The sequence below is a fragment of the Schistocerca americana genome, chromosome 3, assembly GCF_021461395.2.
Source record: "Schistocerca americana isolate TAMUIC-IGC-003095 chromosome 3, iqSchAmer2.1, whole genome shotgun sequence".
Taxonomy (NCBI): domain Eukaryota; kingdom Metazoa; phylum Arthropoda; class Insecta; order Orthoptera; family Acrididae; genus Schistocerca; species Schistocerca americana.
This window is the reverse complement of record NC_060121.1, coordinates 57,011,539-57,037,867: the sequence shown is the minus strand read 5'-3', so window position 1 is coordinate 57,037,867 and position 26,329 is coordinate 57,011,539.

Here is a 26,329-nt window from a genome sequence, read left to right as displayed (position 1 = left end):
TAAAAGCTCTTATAGAATGATGAAGCTAGGTAGCAATTTTTCTTTCGACCAAGAGTGTAATTTTCCTCCTGGAGTGTATATTAAGATAAAGTAATGTGTATAGCCATAAGTAACTCTTTTGATTTGTACACATAGGCATAAAATTAACAGCAATGAGCGGAGGCATTGACCTGTGCACAAGCACAACAGACTGTCAGAAAGCGCAACCAAAAAGGAATGCAATATGTACAAGTACTTAACTTAAATACAAAGTAAACGGAAATACTACACAAATACATTTACTGCCTAAGAACTAAGGAACCGATTGATATATGTACACAGAGATTTAATTAAATACTAAGCTACATACAAAATATTTACAAGCAAAAGGAAGCTTCATAAAAAATTATATGAGACATGTAAGCTAAGGACAAACGACAAAATCCCATAAGGAATTTCAAATAATTTTCGTTGCAGAGTAAATGATCATAATGGGTAACAGTAAAGGAATGTCTATGAATTGAAACGAAGTATGGAAATATCTGCCGACAGATGCAATGACCAAGTGTAACAGTGGCCACCTAGCTACATAATGCAATTAATTTTAAGTTAGTTTTAAGTTTTTTTTCTTTCAGTGACCAGTGCATCATTATGGCACAAAAGAAGAGAATTATGTTGAGAATAGCAGATACGAAATGAAGAAACGGGCAGCACCTCGAGTAAACAATTTAGTTATAAGGATATTTATACAAAGGTCATAAAGCAAATGAAAAATGAAATATGCATCATCCCAGTGTATCTCCGTGACAATCATCAGTACTTATTCACTGCAGAGTACACATAAACATCTCAGCATGAGATTTTACAAAAGCCTGTTAATTTTTATCATGCCACGTGAAAGCTTGAATAATGACATTTCCAGGTATTTGAGGAAGATAAGTCTATGATGGGAATATTTCATACTGAGCTAGACATGAATTGAAGCAAATAGCACTAGCACATGAAGAAACAACATGATAATACATAAATGATTAGTCAGTATACATTATTTCCATGAGACAAAAGTTCCTTGGCAACTAGTCCATGACTGTACAAGTAACATTTCCTCATAAATCCTTGAACCAGTAGATGAGTATTTCCTTTCTTCCCTCCCAAACAGAAGGAGGTGGCACTAAGTGTAGTTAGGCCAACAATGTGTAATGTTTTAGTCCTATTTCCAATGTTTTTCTTCCTCCTGTACCTAAGGAAGAAATGACCGCCCATAAGTGATAAAAGCCTATTTATAAAACGAAGCATAAACGTATCATATGCTTGTATTGTATCATGATAATCTTTATGTAATTAATTTGTATATGTGAAGTGAATGAAGATAAGTTGAAGGTAACAAACAAACTGTAGTAACAGTGAATGAAAATTTTATGACATTTTAAAAGTTAAGAAATTTATGTTCGTAGTATAAACGATGGATGTAATGTCAGCCATAGGTATAAGCTGTCATGTTATGTATATTGCCGTAATTCAATACTTGTATGAATTTTCATTGGAAACCTAACTCCATTTGAGGAGAAGAACCGTAAAGGCAAGCAATTTATACTTCTTTTTTTTGGATGGCTATATGTGTCTTTCAACAGGTGATGGTCAGGTGGGGTGACATGAACATGCATGTGCAACAAAATAATTTCTAAGTATCATGGATCACAACACTTGACACATTAATAAGTGAACTGTAGTTGTTCGAGCCAATACTTACCTCATCGACAGATGCTATTAGTCAGGGTTCTCTCTGTTGAAAATGCAAGTACGATGGGTAATAATGACGCCCGGAGCATAAAAATGGAGATCTTCTGCCACAATGTCAGATTTGAACAATAAGCACACACCCACTGCACCAAAAATGAAGACAAATGCCACGGCAATTTTTCAATATGTGACACTCAGGTGAGAGTGTGACACTCAATGTGAAATCAACACTAAGAAAATAAGTGCCTGCACAAGTGATGGTAGGAGCTGACAGGTTGATCATTGGCAACTAGTTCTTTGCTGCCAAATCTGCCAGTGCACAAGCGCAAAACATGGCAGCATCCTAAAGTCAAATATGTAGTGGACTGTCATATTATGTATATAATCTTTTAATTTCTTATAGAACTTTGTCATACTTAGGATAAGCTGACATACCCATTCCATTAAATAGAAGAGAAGCTGACAAATAAAGGGCATTGATCCCTATCAGCAAATGTAAACATGTACAATAAAAAAACACTGTACATCTCCATACCATGTCAACATACAGTGTGGAGGCAGTTGTGTATGTACTTGATGAGAGACCCCCAGGATATTGCAAAGTTAAAATTTATTAAAAACAAAAAATGAAACACTGATCAACCATAAGTGTTAGCAAAGACGTTAATTATGAATGCACAGTGAGGTGGAGACACATGAAAAAACCAGCATTCATTTTTTTTGTATATGATTTTGTTTATCACTCTTTTGTATGTAGAAGTTACGTTAATAAGTGCTGTTCAGATGATTACGGGCTATGAGTGTTTTTATCATACATGTTTTGAAATAAGAAAAAAAAATCTGGTAGCAGTATTAAGTATTTTTTATTCAAATGAAGTGAAACCAAGTAAGGAGGATTTTCTTAATTATGACATGCACTGATGTACTTGGAGTCGACTGCCTGCATCTACAATTGGAATGTAAGAAAAGTATTCAGATAGCCTAAAAATTTGTACAAGCACAGAACACTTCTGAAAACACAATTCAATTGTATTATATGTATATATATATTTTATACAACATGGCCATTAGTCAAGTTTACAGAGACTATTCATTGACAGGACAACTGTTTTGCATATGTTCACTGCCAATCGCTGCGAATAAACAATATTGTGTACAATACCAATAGCACTGTGGTATTCAAGGATGAGTGCATATTTTTCTATGTGAAATGATTAACTTATGAAAATTTTAATTAATATAGATATGATTGTTTTCAAATTTCGTTGAAACTGCAGTCGACAATCAGGAATTTGCAGCTGCAGCATTAAAATCTGTTTGGTTCCCATATTCCAATGATGACAGCAAGAGGCTGTTTTCAATCTATAACAAAGTATTGACAGATAGGAATGCACAATGTGTCTGAAGACAACATTGAAATAATCACAATGCTGTCATTCGAAAACTGTCTACAGAGTGTGTACTTCCCTTAGTGCTACTGTAGCCCTATCTTTGTTAGCTTGTTGCCTTATTCTTCTTAAAAAAGTTTGCATTATCTCACTTTCTCAAATGTTTAGTAGTCTTTACTTCTCTGAAGTATGCTTCTTTTGTTTAAGGTTGGATTTCTGCTTTATCTGTTTCTACCGCATTTGTCCAGATCTTGGTAAAAACAGCAGAAAATACAGTACATCAGTACTACCAGTTGTATTTATGTGTAAAAAATAACAATAATAATAGTAAGAGACTAGTAAAAAATAATAATAGTAGACTAAATTAAAAGAAAGTATTTTTATTTTAAAAGACTGTGTTACTGATGGGAAATATAATTTAAAACTTAAAACTTGTACTGAAACATAATATAAACTTGGTTTCCAAGCAACATGCGAGTGAACATTTAAAAAAAAAAAAAAAAAAAAAAAAAAAAAAATTAAGAAAGTTAAATTTTTTCTTACTTTTAACCCACGTTTTTGTAAATGTCATAAATATTTTGTCACTTAGGAATACTTAAAAAATAACCTTCAAGCTTTCTTGGTGATATTCATACAGAAAAATCTCTTGGGGATGCAGCCAAGACATTTTATTTACTAACAATAGCACTGCAAAGGCAAAGATTTTTCTTCCCATTAAAAGATTTTCTTCTAAGTTTCATTATCGCTATTCCATAAGAAATTTCAACCATTTAACATAAATATTTATGTTCGTGAGAAAAATTGTCAAGTGTCAAAAATAGATTGTGGACCTCTAAAAGGGGGAGTTCTGTATAGTTTTTTAATCTGCTGGATACATCATTGATAAATAATTTTTTTCACTGTATTTAAAATATGTGCATCACTCCCCGACATTCTGGCCAAGTGCAACAACAGTATACAAATATTAAAAGTTGAAATAATAGTCTCTGTTGCAGTTATTTTATTGATGACACATTTCACGCTTCTAGCGCATCTTCAGCTCGTTCTTGAGCCACGGAGACCCCGGCTTTTGTGGTCCCCACAGCTCAAGAACAACATGAAGAAATGCAAAACATATTACCAATAACATATCTGCAACATACTGTTATTTTCATTTTTACCTTTGGTATTTGTTTTTAAATAATTATTTGTGTCAAAATTTTTTGTTAAAATAATTTTTCTCTAGGTTTGTCTTGTGTTTGATCAACCCTGTTTTAGGAATAGTTCCATTTTCAACACAGTATTGAAAAATGGTTAAATATGACAAAAATTGATAACTGATAATAGAAAAAACTTGCCAGAAAATAACACTGATAAATAATACCAACAACTGCAAAAATAACACCGATTTTTGCCATAAAATAACACTGATCTGTCCCTATGCAGAAGCTATCTTTATCGTATTGCTTCGGAAGGCATTCAGTGACAAACTATGTGCTTGCATTACTAGAATGTTAAATAATTGTATCTGTATACTCTGTATCTGTATATTTCAGTCTTCCTAAGTCATGTAACTGAGATGTCAGTCAATTGCCAATTATGTTTATTATGGTTGCATATAAACTGTTGCTGTGATGACTGCTGCAGGTTTTTCTTTCTGTCTGTGTGTGTGTGTGTGTGTGTGTGTGTGTGTGTGTGTGTGTGTGTGTGTGTGTGTGTGTGTTTGTGTGTTTCCCCCTGCAAGTTTCTTGATTTCTGACTATTAGAGAGACACATTACATCTATTTTTTGTAATACAATTACTTTTTGCTCTGAGGAATTGCATCATCATGGTAAAGCATAGGTTAGGTAGCTATGAAAAAAAGCTTAATAAGAGTTAATGAATATAAACAGTCACTTAAAAAAGTCCTAGAGTTAGGCTCAGTAATATACCTGTTGGCACCTCCCTTGTTTGGCATAGGGAATTGGGCATTCTTCTTGATATCTGAAGGTATTTCACCTGTCTCATTATGTCGAATATGAGTGGAGCTGTTTTGTAATGATTTATTCATGTAAGGAACTTAATAATTGTTAAGAAGTGTCATCCACTACAGGTGCCTTGTTTTACACTGGCTTGCAACCCTAGCTTTTGTTTATGGGGGATTTAGATTGTAAAGTTACTAACATGTTTGATGTTGTCTGTTTCAGTCTCATAGATGTTAATTTTCAAGAATCTTCCTCTGATGATAATTGGATGAATTAAACAGTAAGTAATGATTCATCACAACATTGACATATTTAATTTCTAGTTCATTTATGTTTATTGCTTTAACTGTTTAAGACCTGAACTTTTTCTGGATAAAGGAAAATCTTCCTTTACCGTATGTGGTAATGTTCTTAGATGATCTTTTAATAATTTTAGATGCAAGATTTATACAAAAGTAAGTACCCATTTTCAAAACATTCTTTGTACACTTTGCTTTGTTTTATGGTCTAAAAACAACTAATTATGAAATATTCTCTATTGCAATAAATAGTAAAATGGTCATTGAATAATTACCACACAAACTAACAATAACAATATTCCATTATATAGTGGAACACAATGAACCAACCACATCTGTGTATTCTGCTGCTCATAGCTGGTGCACACTCCAACATTGATTTGCTGATATTTTCATAGTGACACCCAACAGTTGGCAGTTCTTGTGCATGATGAAAAGGTTAAAAAGTTACAAATGTGTACCCTAGGTTTCCATTGACAAAAAATACCTCTGTTACAGCTGAGGCACAGTAAAATTTAATATACACAGTTGCAGTCAAGGGTTGTGAAAGGGTTAAACACATAACAGGGTGTATCGCTCCAGCAGAAATGGGAAATCTGAGAAAAAAGGAGAGAATTTTTCATTGTTTTAGTTTTCAGTTAAAGTTATGTAATTTTGACTGGTAAGAAGTGACACCCTAACAAAGAATTTTACTTTAGCCTGCTACTGCAAAATAACACTGCAACAATACAACATAAACAAGAGAATAACACCAAAATAAAACTACAATTGCAAAGAAAATTGACCATACAGACAACAAAACACAGTGCACACCCAAGTGTGAGATGACAGCAACATGTTTCAAAGGCTTTAGGACAAAGACTATGCAATCCTTTGTAACAAGAAACTGCTTTTGATGAGTGTGACATAACAACAGTTTACTTACCTTACAGGTTGTGGGAAAATATTGTGAATGGTGGTTTGAAAAGTGATACTTTCAAAGAAACTTTCCTTTTACAGAAGATGAATTACATTATGTGTGAGAATGTGCAATGAATTTCTTAAATCACAATGTGTTTGTCTTTGATTCAGCCACTTCATAGGCCCAGAAGACCAGTCACTTATGTCATTATTTAGAATTTTACTGGCACATTTGCATTTGATGAGTCTTAAAGGGTAGCACACGCCAAAAAAGACCAAGGTTCAAGGTTAATTTTTCGTATTTATTTTAGTTCATTCATAGATTACAAATTATGCAATAACAATGGCAGGAAGCATAATCATCCATCAAAACAAAAGAAATGTTCAAGTTGGGTTCTCTAGCAATTTTAGTGTAACTGCCTTTTCTATGGAATAGCCAAAGTTCTCGACACAATATTTATTCAGCCAGGTAACACTTGAAATGTTCTGAGCACAGCAGTGAAATTTACAATCATGCTTGTCAGAAATATTCAGCTACTGCAATTTAAGCTGTGCTCTTAGGAGCCTGCTGAACCACACCCTCAGAAAAAACAGCAAAAATTTTTTGAAGTCCAATATCATATGTGGAAGCGTAGGTTTTTTCAAGCTGTACTGTATCTATATTAATTTAAACCAATAATTTTCCCTGTTTGTGTGTTCACATTACTTAGCATTGGTGTTGCTATTGACTGACTGCATCACTTGTCCTATGTTCTGAATATCTGCCATCATTGTCTGGCGAGATCACATTACATGAGCTACAACTGGCTGACAAAAGCGAAACATGCGGTGCAATGTCAATTTCAGTGCTTTAGAAGCTGCCTTGCTGTATTCGGTGGAATTCATATTTATACTTTCATAATACAAAAACAAGCAGTGTTCAATGTGCTGTGTACCATAGATCTTTGCAAAATGCATTGTTTTTTGTTGTGTTTTGTTTCCTAAAGTGCCAGGAAGTTCTACAGCAGTGCATAAAACCTTTACCCTTTGAAGGATTGACCAGTTTACAGCTCTAAGCAGAAAGTTCCTTGTCACTTAACATGGGTAAAGTGTATTTTTAACTGGGACGTTGGAGAAAAATCCAGGAACCCTTCCTTCTTGCCCGTGTATGCACTCTGCATGAGTATCAGCTTTTTAAGTAGTCATTATGACAGGTGCTATAACAGGGGTCAGCAACTCACATAGTGTGTTAGTGGTCAACAACAATTCACAAGTGGCAACACAGATAATAACATTTCATATGTTCAAGCCCAACTGACTAACAAACTGGATGACATAGTTTTGTAGTGACTGAATGCTCGCCACATACATAGTAATAACAAATGTCTGTGCTGACTGAATGTTCACTATCAGCTTACTGTGAATTTGTGTGTAACATAAAAAGCACAGTAATTACATTGTCATTAATAATAAATAAGACAGGAAAAGTAGGTAATACATACACATATTAGACAATGAAGTAATTTTGTTTTAATTATAAGCTCCATAATAAAAAAAAATGGTGAAAGATATAGGTACTATTTTATGAGAGAGAAGTTTTAATGTGCTCTTGGAATTCCAGAGACCACCAAGAATTTTCTGGAAACTTAAATTTTCTGATTTGAATGTTTCACAAGCTAACATGTTATTCTAGGAAAGTTATACACATTTGTAATCATAAAAATCAGAGCTACAAAACTTTGACCAAAAATTTTGACAAGATTACATTTTAAGATTTGAACATTGAAATATACAATAATTTTGAATACTAGCACTCCTTAATTACAGTTTCTGGAAAGAGGAAAATGTTCGTTGTTAAGCAGAGAATGAGGGCTTTCGTTTAACATGTCACTCTTAAAACAGTTAGTTCTTAGCAAGGTCAATTTTTGAAGAGCACACAATTTTAGTTGAGCATAAATTTAGAATATTTCATAAAAGAAAATTTTTCTTCAAAAACTAATTCTGTTGTTGTCATCAGTGGTTAGAAAAAGTGCCTCTTGGCTTGTCTCAGGTTCTTCTGCTGACATTTGTCTAATGATTTTTTTGACATTTCGCCAGAACAAGTTGCTGGCATTGTCCAAGTGTCACCCTCCATTGCTGGTGGTGGACTGAAGCTAGCTCACAACAGCAGCCTGTATGTACCTGATGCACCAATGTCCAAGGGCTTCTCCATGGTCATTTCTGGTGTGGTCCTCTTGCTACCTGCAGCAGTTATTTGCTGCAGCATGGGAAGCCAGGATCTGTTTACCTTGAAGCTTTTTTCTTTCTTGTTGAAGCCATTCTTGTGTTTGTGTATTTCAATAGCTTCTGTGAACAAGTGGGTGTGATAGTTCTTCGGTACAGCCAGAACTTCCATGTCGTCAAATTTTACTACATGGTCAGTCTCGCAGTGTGCTTGCTCTGCTGCAGCTGATTTCTCCAACTACCGTATTTACTCGAATCTAAGCCGCACTTTTTTTCCGGTTTTTGTAATCCAAAAAACCGCCTGTGGCTTAGAATCGAGTGCAAAGCAAGTGGAAGTTCTGCAAAATGTTGGTAGGTGCCGCAACAACTAACTTCTGCCATCGAATATAAGTAGCGCTACACAGGCATGCTTTGTAGGCACAAAGATAAATACTGGCGCCAAAACCTCTGCGTCAGTAAATAAATTTAAAAAAAAAAGGGTGGAAGACGAGCTTTTTTCTCCGCCCTTAGTTTTGACCACTGCATTTTCATACATAATCCAACAAAGTAAATACAAATTCCGTATTGTTAATCTTCGAATGTAGCAGCATTTCAATGTACTACGAAAATCCGACTGACAAGACTGTTTGGAATGTTTGTCAATATGGCCAACTCTACGTTCTGAATTTTTTCCTACCTGTGAGAAGAGATGGTTGCTAATAGGAACTTTTATGAATTGTGAATCATATGCAGTATTCTCTTCACCATAAGAATAATACGAATATAAACATTTTGCCGTGTATTGTTTCATGTTTGCTGCTATCTCATTTAATTCCTGTCTGCCTAATAAACTACAAAACTTGAGAGAGACAACAGCAAACGCGGAAGAATGTACATATCATGTCATGTTTATATTCATATTATTCTTATGCCTAATAGTGAAACAGTCAGAAATGAAGCACTGCAATTGACTAGATTTTTAAATCTAAGCTGACTCTAATTTCTGTGCAGAATGTAATGTACTAAACAGGCGCCTGCAAAGATTTTCAAATGGAGAAAAATTTTCGCTAAGCTCTGGTTCAGAACATCTTCTATCATACGCTATCTATTATTTGGTTCTTGTTGATCATTATCAAAGAAAGCAGCAGTGTAAGTAACAATAAATGGCAGTCTCTTGCCATAATTTCGCTAATGAGATGATTCCTTTTTTTTTTTTTTTTTAAATTGTAAGCAGCGGTAGCGCGTACAAAAGCAAGCCGTGCCGCGAGCAGCGGCAGGTCGTAAACACTCATTATCGTCATGCGACAAACAATGCACGACACAGTACAGTAATGCGTTTTCAGCTTAGTGTGACATAAACACCTATAACAAAAGGAACGATACTTATCAGATCAAAGGAAAATAAGCAAACAATTCAAACCAGACGAAGCACGTGAAAAAGGAAGGGTACCCGTATAAATACGGACGGAGCACCTGACACATAGCAGTGGCTACCTGGTAAAGCTTAACTGCTATGCTTACGACACGAACCAAACTACTGCGGCTTAGATTCGAGTAAATACGTACCCATGCAAGAAAAGACCGTGGAGAAGCTCTTGGACATTGGCACACCAGGATCATGTAGTCTGCGGCCGTAAGTTTGGCTCCAGTCCACCATCAGCAATGGAGGGTGAAACTATGACAATGCCAGCCACTCGTGCTGGCAAAATGTCAGAAAAAGAACTCTAGATAGAAGCCAATAGGCAGTTTTCAACAAGTGGCCATGAAAGCTTTAACAATTTTGTAGTGGTTAGAAAACTACACATTGAATAATAAAGTTTAGTGAAATACCACACAAATAAGAATTTAATGATTTCGTATGCTCGTAGTATGTGCATTACATGTATAATAGTTAACAGAAAAGAAAGAAATGTTATTTGAGGAGTGTAATGGTAGCAGGTGGAGATACTGGACCTCACTGCATTTGAAGATATGCCCCTTGTGCAAACAGCTGTTCTTTTTCATATAAACCAACACACGTTTCAGCACCTTTGTGCCAAACTTTCTTATTTTCTAGAATGTTAGGTTCTTTACATTATTGTATAGCTTGTCATAGTTATTTCCATGGTATCCGACCTCATCTGCATGATCATCTATTGTAGAAATAAACACAGAAATATAATATACTCACAAATTACAACTTTAATTTCAAGGAACACAATGTTTATCTTGTACCCTCATCCTCAGTACACGTTGAAAAGTGTCTGAGTGACATGCTCTTCCTTTGCAACCTTCGCGAACCCATACATCTCTCCTTCCTGAGGAATGAAGTAATAGTTTTGAAAGCTAGTTTTGTGCCATCAGTTTTACTTTTTATAAGTGTCTGTTGACAGCACTAAATATTCCTTCATAACCACTGTTCCATGTTACGTGGAACAGGAGGTTAAGAACCACATACAAATGTCATGCAGTGCTCATAAACCATTTCACTGCCACAGATATGTTTGCCTCATGCAGTACCCTTTGATGTGTCATTATCATGTAAGCCTGTGTATGGACTCTCTGCTGGGGACGGCTTTCCGCCTGCTGAATCACATGCACAGGCCTCCTGGCACTATTCTGAATATCTCAATTGATCTTGCCAGCTGCACGCTGTACAATCCTTGCATCCAGTCTCTCCAGTTTGTCTCTGCTCTTGGTGCATGTTTGAATAGTAATTAATTCACAAAAAGAGTACAAGGGAAATGAAGTGCTCACTGGAAGACACTTTTGATGCACCCGGACATGTTTTGAATAAATAAATAAAATAAATTGTCCTCAGGGAAACTACAACGCAATAAATCAATGTTTTCAAGTACAGAATCTTTCCCTTACATCAAAATAATATTATCAAATCTTAATGGAGATGAATCTGTGTAATTTTTTATGAACAGATGTTTTGTATGCAGTCCGTTTGCTTTATACGTGGAACATATATTGTTGCAGATGAAAAATCAAATGTGTCTCATGCCAGCATCCTAATTCATCTGGAGAGATGCTTCAGACTTTGATTCTTTAAGCATTTGAATATTTCTACAATATGTGATATGTATTTTAAATCTTTTTTTAAACTCCTAGGCAACTTTCATGAACAAAAATTATGATACACAATGTGATTGTCTACATTATGTGGGATAATTTTAGTGTATTCTAAGTAGGTGAATGTATATAATTTCTGTTTTATTGGTCTTATGTGTGCTATGTAGTTACATTATGTAGCTGGTGTATAACAACACAAGTGAGCACATACTGTGACTTATTACATGACAATAGTTTCAAGAATGGCTGTAACTGCTCTCAGTAAACATTCTGTTTTTATATTTAATGCCTGTTCATTATATTGTCACTTTCAGAACTGTTGTGAAATAATCAGATAATAATTGCATGTTAGGAACTGCAACACTTAAAAATGGCCCGTAAGGCCAAAGTTGCCTAATTGTACAAGTTTCAGCAAAATAAATTCATGTAAGATGTAGCCAAGGTGGAAACTTTACAATGTTTTTCAAGAAATCTGCGAAGAAGAAGAAGAATATTGCTATACAAAAGACATGTAGCATCATCTGAAACACCATATTTCTTTCTTGATGGTATAATTCTTCATTTGAAGAGTTGCTCCAAACACTTTTAAAAAACTCAGTATCCATTTTCAGTCTTTGTTTACATCCTTAGGCAACTCTCATGGCAAAAAAATCAAGATACTAGAATATAATTGCTCTTGACATTTTGGAATAAAAAATCACATTGTAAAGTTATGAATATGTATAGCTTTTGTTTAACTTTCAAAATTAACCTTGTGTGTTTACATCATGCACAGAATAGGTATTGTAACACCTGAAACACATAGCCAGTCTTTTGCCAGTTAACTACTTCATATCAACTGTGTGAATAGTTTTTACACTCATTGTAACTACACTACTGGCCATTAAAACTGCCACAACTAGAAGAAATACAGATGATAAACAGGTATTCATTGGACAAATTATACTAGAACTAACATGTGATTACATTTTCACAAAATTTGCACGCATAGATCGTGATAAATCAGTACCAAGAACAACCACCTCTGGCCATAATAATGGACTTGATACACCTGGGCATTGAGTCAAACAGAGTTTGGATGGTGTGTACATGTACAGCTGCCCATCCAGCTTCAACATGATACCACAGTTCATCAAGAGTAGTGACTGGCGTATTGTGATGAGCCAGTTGCTCGGCCACCATTGACCAGACAATTTCAGTTGGTGAGAGATCTGGAGAATGTGCTGGCCAGGGCAGCAATCAACCATTTTCTGTGTCCAGAAGGGCCCGTACAGGACCTGCAACATGCGGTTGTGCATTATCCTGCTGAAATGTAGGGTTTCGCAGGGATCAAATGAAAGGTAGAGCCACGGGTCGCAACACATCTGAAATGTAATGAGCACTGTTCAAAGTGCTGTCAATGCAAACAAGAGGTGAGCGAGACATGTAACTAATGGCACCCCATACCATCACACCGGGTGATACGCCAGTATGGCGATGACGAGTACACGCTTCCAATGTGCGTTCACCGCGATGCCGCTAAACACGGATGCAACCATCATGATGCTGTAAACAGAACCTGGATCCATCCGAAAAAGTGACGTTTTGCCATTAGTGCACCCAGGCTCATCATTGAGTACACCATCACAGGTGCTCCTGTCTGTGATGCAGCATCAAGGGTAACCGCAACCGTGGTCACCAAGCTGATAGTCTCGCTGCTGCAGACATCGTTAAACTGTTCGTGCAGATGGTTGTTGTCTTGCAAACATCCCCATCTGTTGACTCACGGATCGAGACATGGCTGCACGATCTGTTACAGCCACGAGGATAAGATGCCTGTCATCTCGACTGCTAGTGATATGAGGCTGTTGGGATCCAGCACAGCATTCCGTATTACCCTCCTGAACCCACCGATTCCATATTCTGCTAACAGTCATTGGATCTCGACCAACGCGAGCAGCAATGTCGCAATAAACCACAATCGCTATAGGCTACAATCCGACCTTTATCAAAGTCGGAAACGTGATGGTACTCATTTCTCCTCCTTACATGAGGCATTACAACAACGTTTCACCAGGGAACGCCGGCCAACTGCTGTTTGTGTATGAGAAATTGGTTTGAAACTTTCCTCATGTCAACACCATTGTAGGTGTTGCCAGCAGCGCCAGCCTGGCGTGAATGCTCTGAAAAGCTAATAATTTGCATATCACAGCATGTTCTTCCTGTCGGTTAAATTTCCCGTCTGTAGCACGTCATCTTCATGGTGTAGCAATTTTAATGGACAGTAGTGTACTTTCCATCCTTCATTTTGATCTTGGCCTGGAATCAGCATTAGCGAAGTTAGAAAGATCTATATTATATTGTCTTTTATTAATTATTTGTGGCTGTTTTTTAATTCAGTATTAATTAATTCAATCATACATTCTGTGATAAGTCTTGGAACGTGGTACAACATGTTATGGTTCATTGCAAGTTTTGCACTGCATTAGTATCAGGTTTCCCAGTGCATTTTCTGTTTTATACAGACCACACATAAGCACACTAACATACTTCTCTTTTGAGTACCTACTCACAATAACATCCAGAAAAAGGTTCAATAAATCATAGAGGATTCTCTTCTTTGGAGCACATTCCTCAGCCAGCTTTTCTAGATTCTGTTGCATATTTTCCTACAATTTCCCTAACAAGAAATAGCTCAACACTGTGAGAGCTATTTTTCACACTGTATCCAACCTGTGGGGAGCATGAGTGTTTAAAATGCATGAATCCGGATTTGGGGTTAGTTCCCTAAAACATTTCCCAGTCTGACACTGAGCTTAGCAACATGTCACAACAGTCAACTGCACCTACAATTGCTTTGTAATTTTCATTAGACTGTGGTGTCTTGAGATTTTTGCCAGTATTTCTGTCAGTCGTCCCCATTTCAACTATTTCTGTTGTGTTGCATATGGGCAACATCTTCACATTTATTTTGTCATGACACTTGAAAGCAAGGATCTTGTTAGTTTCTCCTTGTTTGTGTCCTCTGTGTTTTGGCATGTTGTCCCTATTCTTACAAACAGTGCTCCATGCATTTGTTCTGTGATTGTGAAGCCAGAGGAAGAGTTCTGGTCTGGAATACCAGTTGTTAACATATAGTTTATGCCCTTATCCCAAACATGGTCCCATAAATGTTACTACTACACTGCAACTTTCATGTAAACTGTGAAATCTAATTTATGTTATTGTGCCTTTATATACATGAAAGCCAAAATGAACCCAGTCTGATAGTCACGCAGCATGGATGCTTTCATTCCAAATGTATTTTGTTTGGATGTGTTGTTTAGAAGATAATCAGTCTTTGCACAACACGAGACTTTCATCAGTGCAAACTTCTGATATGGATTAAATGTACTGTAAAATGTCATAACTAAAGTGAAAAATAAATAAAATGGTCTCAGGACAGAATGTTACTTAAAATTGATGAGTTTAAAAGTGTATCTCAGGGCCAGTAATTACTTACTTTCACCTTGTTAATTTGTACCATTAGAAAACAAATAGCAGCAGAATAATGAACTTCTTCAAGAGCATTATCTTCCCACATAGATAGTCAAGAATGCACACCTTCTGAAGTATTCACCCTGGTGTATACATAAGATCAGTTTGCTCTATCTTCTGTAAACTGCAACAGGTATTAACCAGTGGATGTTTGTGTCCTGTAGCCAAATCACAAACACATGTTTCAATGGCTGGAAATCAGTTTTTTCCAATCAAAAGTGTTATTAAGACTCACACTTTTCTGAAGCATTTTGCTATCACTTTCTAATTCTTTAGATTCTGAATAATTGATGATAGCATCTCTTGTAGAAACACCATACTGGTGTGGTATACCAGCTGATGTATAGGGCGGAGGACTATTGCTTCAAGCTGCCATTGAAGACTAATCACTGCTACCTTCATAAAACATTCCACACTCACCATCACTAGTTGCGGATATCTCGAAGACCTTTGTATCCATGCAACTGTGGTGACATGAAATAGAAAAGAACATAATGTTAAATCTGATGATAACATGCGTGGTGAAATCAAAATCTGCAATGAGTGACCACAATGGCAAATTCATATGTACCCTCTAAGTATGTAGCTGGAGCAGCTACTGGAAGAATTGAGAGGAGATTCAGCTGTGTATTTTAACATTGCTAGGGCACACAGGTACCTGACTTGGTATGCTTAAAGTCATCGGCAGCAGTCAGATATCAGATGACTTCATAGCAGCACAACAACCTGAAGAAAGTACAGAGGGTACAACAAAATGAAATGTGGGAAGAGGGAGAGGAGGAAACGGACGGGGGGAAAGGAGTGAGAGGCAAACTTGAGGAAAAGGGGAGGGGTTGAAAAGGGGAAAGAAGGAGAGGAAGAGAAGAATGCCTGAATTTTGTTGGGAGAAGGTAGTGCAGGATTTGGATGGAGGAGTAGTGGTGTGGACAGAAGGGAGCACGGAAAAGGCAAAGTGAGACAGTGGCAACAGGTTAGCAGAGGTTTAGAGCAGGGCGATTGCGGGAGCACAGGATGTGTTGGAGAGACATTTCCGGTCTGCATAGTTCAGAGAAATTTGGTCCAGGCCTCTTGGATGAGTCTTTAGTACCAGACAATTTCCTATCCAGCTCACCCATAAACAAGTCTCCCATTCTCCCATGCCAGCAGCTCCTCTGATACCAGTAAACCTGTTAACTAGCCACTGACCAGCTCTCCTCTGATCACCCAGTATAACCCTGGTCATTTAAAAGCTCTACCGGAACCTCAACCAGGTCTTCGACTACCTCTCATCATGCCCTGACATGATGTGTATCCTACCTATGTCCCCAACATAGGGTTCTTCTGTGCACCCAACATACAGAATATCCTTGTCCATCCCTATTCCAATCCTATTCACAAACCTGAACCCCATGGTTTGTTCTCTTGTGGTCATCCCAGTTGCTAGACCTGCCCAATAGAGCCACCCACCACCTCCTACTGCTGTCGAGCCACAGGCCTTTCCCATCCAATAAAAAGCAGGGCCACATGCAAAAGCAGCCACGTTGTATATCAGCTGTGTTTCAATTACTGTATAGCATTCTATGTGGGTATAACAAGTAACCAGCTGTCTTCTGATATGAATGGCCACTGCCAAACTGTGGCAAACCACAAATGACTTTAACAGCTACCTTACCACACAAGCAATTTAGATACTTACTTCCAGCACAAGTTTCTCTGAACTATGCAAATGGGAATTTTCTCGCCAACACATCCTGCACTCTCGCAATCCCCTGATCTAAACCTCTTCTAACCTGTTCCCACTGCCTCACCTTGCCTTTTCCCTACACCCCTGTTCACACCAACCCTATTCCATCCAGATCATGCACTGCATTCTGCAAACACTTGTCCTCCCTCCAACCCCCCACCCCCCACCTACCCAATGTGGGAATTCTCCTTTTCTTTTCCCCCTGTTCCACCCCTCTTTTTTCGCTCCCCGCTACCCCTTCTTGTGACAATTCCTATTCCTCTGCATCTCCATCAGCTCAGGAAACTGCTTTCAGAAACTGAGTATCAAGAATTAGTCTTGCCATGGCCACAGGAATGTGCATTTGGGTGTCTGTGTGAATGCACGCAAGGGTGAATTCAGGGCGAGGGGGGCACATGGAGAGAGTGAGTGAATCTTGGCATAATCACAATTTTTACTTACAAGCAGCTTATAATTGTGAGTTTAAAAATTTCAGCCTTAGTTTCATTGCTTCTTGTTTCATGTTTGTCAGAATTTATGATAAAAGTATGATAAAACATAACTTTGTTTATCTTTTGTGACAGCACAGTTGGTAAATGGGCCACTGTGTAGGTTTGAATCACACTGCAAAAAACGTTAAAATTTTGCATTCAGATATTTTCAGTGATCTCTGTGTATTCTTTTCCCACTTAGCACTGCCACCAGCTTTATTTGAAGCTAAAATTTCTATTTTTCATCATCATCAGGCTTCTTACAGTCTCTGTTGTGCTATGTGCCTTGACATTTCACCCAGGTCCTCTTGTTAACAAATACTATTTTGTGTCTTGTTTAACATTTTTATCTGGAACCATCATATTTCAAACTTCATAGAGCACTTTATTTCTGTCTGAAAGGCACTGTGAGTAATCTGTAATATACTAATATTATAAATGTGAAAGTAATTTTGTCTATCTATCACATTTCCACAGCTGAACCACCGAACAGAATTTGATAAAATTTGTTATGGAGATAGCTTGAATCCAGGACGGGAATATAGGCTACTTAAAAAAGTTGAATCAGGAGACAGAAGTGATAATAGGGAATCAAAGCAGCAACAAAAAGTTTGTTTGCAATGCTATGTCAAATTGGAAAGTACTGGAGTGGAGATCTCAAAAAGATCTACGTAAAAGTTGATGAAAGCATATGCTTATCTTTTGCAGCACACCCATAGTAACCATTTTTGTCTTTTGATTGTGCCTCCTGCAGGGATTCCAAAAGACAAAAGTGTTGATCATGGATGAACCATAAAAGATAAGTGTAAGTTTTTGAAAACATTTTTTCTGGATATTTTTCTGATTGTGTTTTAGTATGACATCAAATTATGTACCACATATTCATTAAACAGTCTGTTGCTGCTGTCAAACTCTTTACTGTATGTAGTAGATTGTCTTTAAATGGCTGAACAAACTTTCAGCAAACATGCAAAATTGATGCATTTGTGGTCAGAGCTGTGATGTCGTATACATACAAAGATATTCAACAGATAACACCTGACTGTGTGTGATCGGCAGCAGAGGGGACAGTGCACATCATGACCTGTGCTTCTCTGATACTTATTCATCATAAGAGTACTACTGATATCTGAACAAAGCTAGTTGAATATATAAATAATTAGACACTATTACTAATCGATGGGAAACATCTGTAAATGCTTGCAGGTGTCATTTCCTATAAGAAGCAGCACTGTGGAGAGATCTCTCTCAACTTTCTGCTGCTAAAAGACATATCTTCGCAGTAGGTTGACCAGAAGGTCATTTCAATGGACTGGCACCGATGCATATCCATCGGACATATTCACCATTCTGATCCTTGTGTGCCGCCCCCCCCCCCCCCCCCCCTGAAAAAAATTGTTTATCTGCCCCTGACTTTGTGTACAAATGGTAGAAAAAATGTTGTGCTTGAAAGCTATTGTAAATACTAGTTTCTGTTTTGTGTTTCTTAGCTCCATGTATCGATCCACTCTAGGTGAATGGTTGCGTTACTTTTTGTGTAATTGTAAGTTTACTAAATTTACAGTATTTATAAAGCACAGAGATCACAGGCACATACATACAACTGATGAATATACTGAATCCCGCATCCCCTGGAAGTATTTGGCATTAAACCAGTTCAGGCTTTTTCTTTTGAAATCTTGTTTCAAAGAAAGCTAACAGGAGAGAATCATGCTGGTGCAGCTGAATTTCAGGTTAAACAATGCTTGTTCCCCAGGCAGGTTTTCGAAAATTTTTTGGTTGATTCTGTTATACAGTATTCTACTCAAAATTTATGTGCTGTTATAGGTAAAGCAATGGATCGGTAGCTTTGTGATTTGTTATTTGGTCTACCAGGTTTTGAGATAGCTATGGTTTTTGCTCATTTCAAACCATGGGATATGTTATTAGTTTCCAGAATATCAGTGTGTGCTGCCCCCCCCCCCCCCCCCCCCGCCACACACACACACACACCTAGAAAGCAGATCTCAGGAGGAACAGTAAGACTCAGGTACCCAGTGTAACAACATTTTAGTTACCAACTTGTTGATTTATTTATAAACAAATCTGTGAGTCTATATGACAGTGTGTAAATGTTTTTGAGAGACAAAATTAATGACAAATTACTTATAATGTTTTAAGTTCTGATATGCATACCCCTTGTAACTTAATGGTACATTAGTTTTTGTTGAAGTAAAGTAACCTCTTTTTTTTTATGCAGCTCCTGTTTCACCTAGAAACACTGACTTAATACAAGTAAATTCTACTTCCATTTTGCTGAACTTAACATCATGGAATGATGGTGGATGTCCAATAACATCTGTTGTGGTGGAGTACAAGCTGAAGAAAGGATTGTCGTGGACTCTTGTATCAAATAACATTAAAATAGAACAAACTGAATTCATGGTATTGGATCTGGAACCAGAAACCTTGTATGCTTTGCGCATCACTGCTCACAACAGTGCTGGCTCTACTATTGCAAACTATAATTTTGTCACTCTGACACACACAGGAGGTAAGTCACAAAAATTTAAGTCACATAAATTTCAATATCATTACAGATTTTTTATTCATGCATATTTCCTTTCATTTTCTGTAAATTTTGTGTTTATTCTTCTATGAGTAGACACTGATGCATTTTTTTTTATTGTTCTAACTTTCTGTGTAGAATTTTATTTTATTCTACATCTACATCTATACTCCGCGAGCCACCTTACGGTGTGTGGCGGAGGGTACTTATTGTACCACTATCTGATCCCCCCTTCCCTGTTCCATTCACGAATTGTGCGTGGGAAGAACGACTGCTTGTAAGTCTCCGTATTTGCTCTAATTTCTCGGATCTTTTCGTTGTGATCATTACGCGAGATATATGTGGGCGGTAGTAATATGTTGCCCATCTCTTCCCGGAATGTGCTCTCTCGTAATTTCGATAATAAACCTCTCCGTATTGCGTAACGCCTTTCTTGAAGTGTCCGCCACTGGAGCTTGTTCAGCATCTCCGTAACGCTCTCGCGCTGACTAAATGTCGCTGCTTTTCGCTGGATCATGTCTATCTCTTCTATTAATCCAACCTGGTAAGGGTCCCATACTGATGAGCAATACTCAAGAATCGGACGAACAAGCGTTTTGTAAGCTACTTCTTTCGTCGATGAGTCACATTTTCTTAGAATTCTTCCTATGAATCTCAACCTGGCGCCTGCTTTTCCCACTATTTGTTTTATGTGATCATTCCACTTCAGATCGCTCCGGACAGTAACTCCTAAGTATTTTACGGTCGTTACCGCTTCCAATGATTTACCACCTATGGCATAATTGTACTGGAATGGATTTCTGCCCCTATGTATGCGCATTATATTACATTTATCTACGTTTAGGGAAAGCTGCCAGCTGTCGCACCATGCATTAATCCTCTGCAGGTCCTCCTGGAGTACGTACGAGTCTTCTGATGTTGCTACTTTCTTGTAGACAACCGTGTCATCTGCAAATAGCCTCACGGAGCTACCGATGTTGTCAACTAAGTAATTTATGTATATTGTAAACAATAAAGGTCCTATCACGCTTCCCTGCGGTACTCCCGAAATTACCTCTACATCTGCAGATTTTGAACCGTTAAGAATGACATGTTGTGTTCTTTCTTCTAGGAAATCCTGAATCCAATCACAAACCTGGTCCGATATTCCGTAAGCTCGTATTTTTTTCACTAAACGTAAGTGCGGAACCGTATCAAATGCCTTCCTGAAGTCCAGGAATACGGCATCAATCGGCTCGCCAGTGTCTACGGCACTGTGAATTTCTTGGGCAAATAGGGCGAGCTGAGTTTCACATGATCTCTGTTTGCGGAATCCATGTTGGTTATGATGAAGGAGATTTGCATTATGTAAGAACGTCATAATACGAGAACACAAAACATGTTCCATTATTCTACAACAGATTGACGTAAGCGAAATAGGCCTATAATTATTCGCATCTGATTTATGACCCTTCTTGAAAATGGGAACGACCTGCGCTTTCTTCCAGTCGCTAGGTACTTTACGTTCTTCCAGCGATCTACGATAAATTGCTGATAGAAAGGGGGCAAGTTCTTTAGCATAATCACTGTAGAATCTTAAGGGTATCTCGTCTGGTCCGGATGCTTTTCCGCTACTAAGTGATAGCAGTTGTTTTTCAATTCCGATATCGTTTATTTCAATATTTTCCATTTTGGCGTCCGTGCGACGGCTGAAGTCAGGGACCGTGTTACGATTTTCCGCAGTGAAACAGTTTCGGAACACTGAATTCAGTATTTCTGCCTTTCTTCGGTCGTCCTCTGTTTCGGTGCCATCGTGGTCAACGAGTGACTGAATAGGGGATTTAGATCCGCTTACCGATTTTACATATGACCAAAACATTTTAGGGTTCTTGTTTAGATTGTTTGCCAATGTTTTATGTTCGAATTCGTTGAATGCTTCTCTCATTGCTCTCTTTACGCTCTTTTTCGCTTCGTTCAGCTTTTCCTTATCAGCTATGATTCGACTACTCTTAAACCTATGATGAAGCTTTCTTTGTTTCCGTAGTACCTTTCGTACATGATTGTTATACCACGGTGGATCTTTCCCCTCGCTTTGGACCTTAGTCGGTACGAACTTATCTAAGGCGTACTGGACGATGTTTCTGAATTTTTTCCATTTTTGTTCCACATCCTCTTCCTCAGAAATGAACGTTTGATGGTGGTCACTCAGATATTCTGCGATTTGTGCCCTATCACTCTTGTTAAGCAAATATATTTTCCTTCCTTTCTTGGCATTTCTTATTACACTTGTAGTCATTGATGCAACCACTGACTTATGATCACTGATACCCTCTTCTACATTCACGGAGTCGAAAAGTTCCGGTCTATTTGTTGCTATGAGGTCTAAAACGTTAGCTTCACGAGTTGGTTCTCTAACTATCTGCTCGAAGTAATTCTCGGACAAGGCAGTCAGGATAATGTCACAAGAGTCTCTGTCCCTGGCTCCAGTTCTAATTGTGTGACTATCCCATTCTATACCTGGTAGATTGAAGTCTCCCCCTATTACAATAGTATGATCACGAAACTTCTTCACGACGTTCTGCAGGTTCTCTCTGAGGCGCTCAACTACTACGGTTGCTGATGCAGGTGGTCTATAGAAGCATCCGACTATCATATCTGACCCACCTTTGATACTTAACTTAACCCAGATTATTTCACATTCGCATTCGCTAATAACTTCACTGGATATTATTGAATTCTTTACTGCTATAAATACTCCTCCACCATTGGCGTTTATCCTATCCTTGCGGTATATATTCCATTCTGTGTCTAGGATTTCGTTACTGTTCACTTCCGGTTTTAACCAACTTTCCGTTCCTAATACTATATGCGCACTATTTCCTTCAATAAGAGATACTAATTCAGGAACCTTGCCCTGGATACTCCTGCAGTTTACCAATATTACGTTGACTTTTCCTGTTTTTGGTCTCTGAGGACGGACATTCTTTATCAACGATGATAATGTCCTCTCTGGTAAGCCGTCAGGTATTTTATCGTTTCGCCCAAGGGGGGGTCCCTATAACCCCTGTGTGCACGCCACACGTACTCTGCTACCCTAGTAGCTGCTTCCGGTGTGTAGTGCACGCCTGACCTGTCTAGGGGGGCCCTACAGTTCTCCACCCAATAACGGAGGTCGATGAATTTGCAACCATTATAGTCGCAGAGTCGTTTGAGCCTCTGGTTTAGACCCTCCACACGGCTCCAAACCAGAGGACCGCGATCGACTCTGGGCACTATGCTGCAGATATTAAGCTCAGCTTGCACTCCGCGTGCGATGCTGGTTGTCTTCACCAAATCAGCCAGCCGCCGGAAGGAACCAAGGATGGCCTCAGATCCCAAGCGGCAGGCGTCATTCGTTCCGACATGTGCTACTATCTGCAGCCGGTCACACCCAGTGCGTTCAATAGCTGCCGGAAGGGCCTCCTCCACATTACGGACGAGACCCCCCGGCAAGCACACCGAGTGCACACTGGCATTCTTCCCCGACCTACCCGCTATTTTCCTAAGGGGCTCCATAACCCGCCTAACGTTGGAGCTCCCTATAACTAATAGGCCCGCCCTCTGTGACTGTCGGGACCTTGCCGGAGAATCGGCCACTGGCCCAACAGGCGAGGCATCCTGTGGTGGCTCGGAAACGATGTCATCACCACTAGGAAGCACCCCGTACCTGTTGGAAAGGGGTAAGGCAGCTGCCACGCGGCCAGATCCCACCTTCGCCTTTCGGCCAGGCACGCGCGAGCCCACCACTGTCCGCCATTCACCCTGGAGTGATGGCTGACCGGTAAGATGCTCACTGCCGGAAGACGCAGCGTCATCAGGGGTTCCATGCGATTCCAAGGCCACCGAAGTAGGCATAGGTCTCACCACAGTTGCCCCAACGCCACTACGAGCCGACGCCTGCGCCTCGAGCTCGATGAGCCTAACAGACAAAGCCTCCACCTGCCCCCGAAGAGTGGCCAATTCTCCTTGCGTCCGCTCACAACAACCACAGTCCCTACACATGACTATGTTTACCCTACAAGCGAACGGTGTACTCGCCTTATTAGCAGCAGGAAATCGAAGTGCTCTCTCACTGACGGTCTAACCGACACTGAGCTGTTCTAACCAAACAAACAAAAGCCTGTACGATACGAGGGTCGATAGCAACGGCGATACTGTACACTACACTGTTATTAAAATAAACGGTTGTGTCTAGTAGGCACTCAAGCACGCAAGAAATTACAAAAATAAAATAGTAACTACCCAGATAACTGAAAATAAGTTGTACCTGTTTGAAGCTCGTAAAAATGTGTAACAAGCGAACGGTGTACTCACCTTATTAGCAGCACGAAATCGAACTGCTCTCTCACTGACGGTCTAACCGTTTATTGTTATTATTTGCCTGCTAATCTGACTGTACACACACAAACACACACACACACACACACACACACACACACACACACACACACACACACACACACACACACACACACAGAGAGAGAGAGAGAGAGAGAGAGAGAGAGAGAGAGAGAGAGAGAGAGAGAGTTAACTTTTAATTCTGATTCAGAATAACTATGTAAGTTGAATATGGGACAGCTACCATATCAGCAACAAGTTGAGTATTTGCTAGGTCTTACCACCTTTTCTGCAATCCACTGCCATATCACTCAGAAATCTCAGGAGCAGGGGATTTATTTTGCACTTTATTACTCTATATTATAGTGTATTTACTAAAACAAGTTTTCTGAAACCAGAGGAAAAGCAGTAATGCAATTACAATACTGTTGAACTTAGTAAGTGCTGCACATCAGCAAGGAGAAAGTGAATGTATCCATAAGAGATCACACCGCTTTTGCTGTGGCAGCCCTGTTACATACCCAGGAAAGGTCAAACTCACAATGTTAGCTCTTCCCATGTTTAACCATACTGAATTGTCAGTTACTGTGATCCAGATAGATGATTCTTTTCAAAATGAGTGTCATTAGTGAAAATCGCACAATCTTAAGTGTAATTGTAGATTACCTAGATGCAATAACTACAACACAGTGGAATTAACATTATGGCTGAAAATATCTCTAAAACAAAAACAATAATTTTTTGAAAACATAATATATTAGATAGATAAAAAATCTACTCACCAAGTGGTGTCAGGAGAACACACATATAAAAGGTATTATGTATGCAAACTTTCAGAGCCAATGGCCCCTTCTTCTGGCAGAAGGGTTGAACGGGAGGGAAGAGGGGTGAAGGAAAAGGACCGATGAGGTATAGGAAAAGGTGTAGAGTTCGTAAAAGTCACCCAGAACCCCAGGTCAGGGGAGACTTACTGTCCTGCAGGGATGGGCATGCAGCTGACACATAGCTAGGCAGCTGGGCCAAGTCCACATGACTGTACTGCCCTGGTCAGGTACCAGTGGTCAGGGTGGCCAAGTCACTATATGTGCAGTAGGAATGCCTGGCGAGTAGCCTGTACTGCTACCACTTGTCCGCAAGTGAGCTGTGTGGTCACCTGTTCCCCAGGGATCAGCATTGGAACAACCTGCACTAAAGCAATAACCACAGCATGTCCGGTATAATCAAAGCAACAGTCAATCATTATCTTGGCAGCATTTTATGAACAAAACACTTTTACTGACCTCAGTTGATCTTAGAATACACAACAGTTGATTACTGCTAAGGGGGAGTTTCATTGTTTTTCTTTGTTTCTAGCCAATATTTTCCTCAAAGGCAGCAATACTTTTATATTACTGAAGTATCGCTGTTAGTAACAAACCTCTTCTCTCAAATGTCTGTGTAGGTGCATAATATGAACACAAGAAGAAAACTTAAGTGATTTAGTTGATATATTAGGATTGACAGAGCCTGATACCCCTGTCCAGTGCATATGGAAGCCTAGAAAATGACCATCACTTACTTTTTCTTGGCAATGATATAATGAAATCAGAAGGTAACTCAACTTCAGGGACTCACACAGACCTTATGACAGCTTAAGTGGTACACCAGTGTGTTTGTAGTATCCAAGTGGTGGCCTAAAGTTGGTTGGTTGTAGCTGACAGAACTTCCAGCTCATACATTTCCTTTCCATTCCACAGTCACACAGTTAAATAAAACAATATAATAGAGGGAAACATTCCACGTGGGAAAAATTATATATAAAAACACAGATGAGTTGACTTACCGAACGAAAGCGCTGGCAGGTTGATAGACACACAAACAAACACAAACATACACACAAAATTCAAGCTTTCGCAACAAACTGTTGCCTCATCAGGAAAGAGGGAAGGAGAGGGGAAGACGAAAGGAAGTGGGTTTTAAGGGAGAGGGTAAGGAGTCATTCCAATCCCGGGAGCGGAAAGACTTACCATAGGGGGAAAAAAGGACAGGTATATACTCGCACTCACGCACATATCCATCCACACATACAGACACAAGCAGACATATTTCTGCTTGTGTCTGTATGTGTGGATGGATATGAGCGTGAGTGCGAGTGTATACCCGTCCTTTTTTCCCCCTAAGGTAAGTCTTTCCGCTCCCGGGATTGGAATGACTCCTTACCCTCTCCCTTAAAACCCACTTCCTTTCGT